The sequence below is a fragment of the Bison bison genome, unplaced genomic scaffold (assembly GCF_000754665.1).
Source record: "Bison bison bison isolate TAMUID 2011002044 unplaced genomic scaffold, Bison_UMD1.0 scf7180017860731, whole genome shotgun sequence".
Taxonomy (NCBI): domain Eukaryota; kingdom Metazoa; phylum Chordata; class Mammalia; order Artiodactyla; family Bovidae; genus Bison; species Bison bison.
Genome location: NW_011491303.1, coordinates 170,889 through 175,095, shown reverse-complemented (window position 1 = coordinate 175,095; position 4,207 = coordinate 170,889).

Genomic DNA, 4,207 nt, shown 5'->3' with positions numbered 1-4,207 from the left:
CCCCATGAATCGCAGCACGCCAGGCCTCCCTGTCCATCACCAACTCCATCACCAACTGGTCTAAATGTCTCTGGCTTCTCTAGTGCATCTCCATTCCAAGAACTGTTTCAAGCAAAGAAGCAGGACATTTTTAAAGCCCTTTATTCTCACTGCACTTTGTTTCTTCATCCCTACCTAGAGGACAATTTAACTGAAGCTTAAGTCCAGTTCAAGGACCCAGCCGCTCTTTATTCATCACTGTGTATCCTTTTTTTCTTAAAGTGGGCCCCTCAACATTTTAGATATTTCAAGTCCAGCCAGAAATATGAGTATCTATTATGTCTCACTGTGTTACTTCACCATCCCTTCCACTGGGCAAGTATTGTCCCTGCTGCAACATTTACTGGAATGTCTTTTCAAAAGATTGTACTGATTGTCTATGAATTTAAATATTATGACACCAATATAACTTTTGTAATTTTAAGTCTATACACTATTACTCTCTTTTTGTAGAGATAGGACTGATTTCCTACAATCTTTACCCTAAAGCGGTAGCTGAATTGTGAAAGCTGGTTAGTTAAGTGGAGCCTACAAATGAGAAAATTGGATGTGGGCATTGTTAGTGGAAAGTTAACCATTAAGATGGACTTGCTGTAAATGAGGAACGCTTTATGTAGGGGTGCCAACACCCTAGGAGAAGTCTTAATCTTCTGAGTCAATTTGATTGTTGTCTTAGAGAGAAGTACCAGTTTAATTTTTTGGCTTCCAGGTATGCCCTTGGCTGCCAATTGGTCTGCATGATGAGTGGGGGTGGGAGAGAATGGTGGTGGGGCTGATTAGAATGGCATTCTTTAAACAGATCTTCAGTTAATGTCTTTTCACAGGTGATCTTTGTGTATGATTCAGGACTGCCTCAATTTCTGGTTTGTTTTGTTCATCAGATATCCATGTGTTTTGATCCTTCCGTATATCCCTTGTAATGTTTAGCTTGCTGACCATTTCTTCCTCCTTAATCATTGTCCTCACTTATTTTTTCTTTTCTTTTTTATTAGTTTTTATTGGAGTATAGTTGCTTTACAATGTTGTGTTCATTTCTGCCTTACAAGAAAATGAATCAGCCTTACATGACATATATGCCCTGCTTTTTGGACTTCCTACCCATTCAGTTCACCACAGTGCAGTTAAGTAGTGTATGTTCTCATTAGTTATCAATTTTATACATAGTATTGATAGTGTGTCAACCCCAGTCTCCCAGTTCCTCTCACCCTACTTTTCCCTCTGTATTCATACATTTGTTCTCTGCAGCTGTGTCTTATTTTTTTTTTTTGCTTTGCAAATAGGATCATCTATACCATTTTTCTAGATGTTTATTGCTACACACACTCCTTAGTATTCTGAGCTGAGAAACTCTTAGCACTTTCTAAACACAGTTCTACAATATCATTTATCATATTGCATTGTTATAATTATTATATATGTACCTTTGGATACAAAGGTATGTGCACATGTAAGTTCTCAGCTGTGGGAGACATAAATACATTGTTGCCAGTGTCCTTATCCATTTCCTTATTCTATTTTCTGAAAATATTTATAACCACAGTCTTCTTTCATTCTTTAACTGTACATCTAATCATAAAAAACGATTTTAGATTTTTCTCTCCTTTTTATTTCCAAAGAACCAGTCACGTAGTCATACAAATTTGTTATTAAACTAACTCTCTCAGTGACTTCCCACTCACAATGCAGCGGCCATGAATTCTGTCCCTTGGTCCAGGAACTAAGATCCCACCTGTCTCTGGTTGATGCTGCTACTGAACCTATGCGCTCTTGAGTCCCTGGGCCACAACTAGAGAGAAGCCCGGGCATTGCAATGAAAGATCCAGAAGGCCACAACTAAGACCCAGCACAGCCAAAACAATAATTAATTAACAACAAGAAAAAAGCAGCTCTCTCATGCATACAAAAGCATCTGTTCTTATATTCATAATCCAAATCCTAATTATTACATGTTAATAGCTATTATACAAGCTAATTAACCTTTATTCCTGAAGATTCTTGAGTTTCCAGCTCAACCTGCACATAGATATTAGTGGCCATTATTTTACTTCACAAACTCCAGGAACTTCAACTTAACATTCAGAGTGTTTAAGGATGTATTCTACTAACTAAATAAAATTTAAATTTCCATAGAAAACGTGTACTTAGTTCAAGCCAGCTTATTACTGGTAATTATATATTTTAAATAACACTATTGAAAACATGAAACGTGGCAAAAAGGTAGTTGGCATTGTTTTTCAATATTATACCAAGGCATTGTTTAAGAGATTCTCCCAAGAATTTAATTCAGAGAATGAACCTGTGTTTGTGTTAAATCAGAGAATGAACCATTTCACTATTCCTAGGAACATACAGTGTTTCTTCATCCTTTACAAATAAAATAATTTGTGATCAAAAACTAATCTTTAAAATTTGTTGGGAGCTTTAAAAAAGCAGATTAAAAGATACTCTTTATGGTCACACCTGCAAAACTACATCTTGCAGCGATACTAGTGACCAAAAAAACTGTTGTTCAGTAATTTTCAAAAACATACTAGACTGTCTTTAGTTATACAAATAGTATTACAAAGGGTTTTCTATGGTGTGTGTTAACCACCATAGAAAACACCCTGTGTTAACCACCCTGTGTTAACCACCCTGTGTTAACTACCAGGGTCATAGTCCCTGTGACCCCAGGGACTGCAGCCTGCCAGGCTTCTCTGTCCATGGGATTTCCCAGGCAAGAACACTGGAGTGGGCTGCCATTTCCTTCTCCAGGGATCTTCCCAACCCAGGGTAGTGCACTCAATAATCTCAAATTATGTTAGTTCAATGTTTTGAAAAGTATTTTACTTTCTTTCTCACAAAATAAAATCCACTTTCAGATATTCACAAAATACTTTCTGCTATGTAATCCTGAATTAAGGGCCCAAGTGTCATTGATCATTACAAACACTGTATCATTAAACACTACATGGCTATACCTAATTACTTCATTAGAGTACAGAATTAGACTGAGCTTACCTATATTCTTACTTAAAAGAGGAGGATGCTTCCAAATATAAATTAAATACATATATATGTAAAAGGAAAACTGGAGGAGGAACAGTGAAAAACCTCTGCTGAGGAAGATGACTAAATTAGTTTAAATTTTGAGCAAATATAGATTCTTGTGAAGAATAAGAAACAGAGGCGAGACCACATGGATAGCACAGATAAAAACTGGACATGATCAGGGCCTACCAAGTAAGAAGCGGTTGATTCCCCTTGGGTGCCAAGAGTAAGTTGTATTTTCCCTTAGTTATAACCCAGCAATACTATCCAGCAGAACACATAAAGAAGCCTGTCCCAGGACAGGTGGATTTTCACGGCATGTAAGCATGACTTACGATGGTTAGAAAGTACTCACTGAGTGCAGTGACTCTCACAACTTGATACCCCAGCCAAGTACTAGTGAGAGAGTCATTTCCTAGGCAGGTTGATAAGGAGTCTAGGGGTCCCCAAGGAGAGAGGGGTCTGGAATTCTCAAGGAGGAAGAAAGGACAAACTTTTTTTTCTTTTTCTACATTCTTTAGGATTATATAACAATAAGGCATCCTGCCTGAGGACAGTCTCTGGATTAAACCTTCTGGCTAATTCTGTTATCTTAAAATGTAAATTATGGGAGGTCTTTACAACCTCCAGACATTCTTTGGAGTATATAACTTCATTGTTAACACTAGCAAGCAGGTGCTCTTTCTGCCCCCTTCTGATGCCTATGTCAGAAGATTTCTCTATCTCCTTTATACTTTAATAAAACTTTATTACACAAAAGCTCTGAGCGATCAAGCCTCGTCTCTGGGCCCTGGATTGAATTCTTCTCCTCCGGGGGCCAAGAATCCCGGTGTCTTCGCGTGATTCAACAACAACCTTTCATCTTGGGGGCTCGTCCAGGATCCTTCAGGACAAGGTAAGGATGCTTGGAGCTTTAGTTCTTTGTTCTTTTAGCGAACACGTTTTCTGCTGTGCTTTACTAACTCTACTGTGTGCTTGTGTGAATGAATGACAGGCCCTGCGTGAAGCAAGTAAGGAGCCCTGCTCTGCGGTTCCACGGTGATCTCATACGGCTCATGGCAGAAACCTGTCAGGGCTTATACCAACCTGCCAATGCCAAGAGGCACCCAATGTCTCCTTCGGGAACCGACCAGAAACT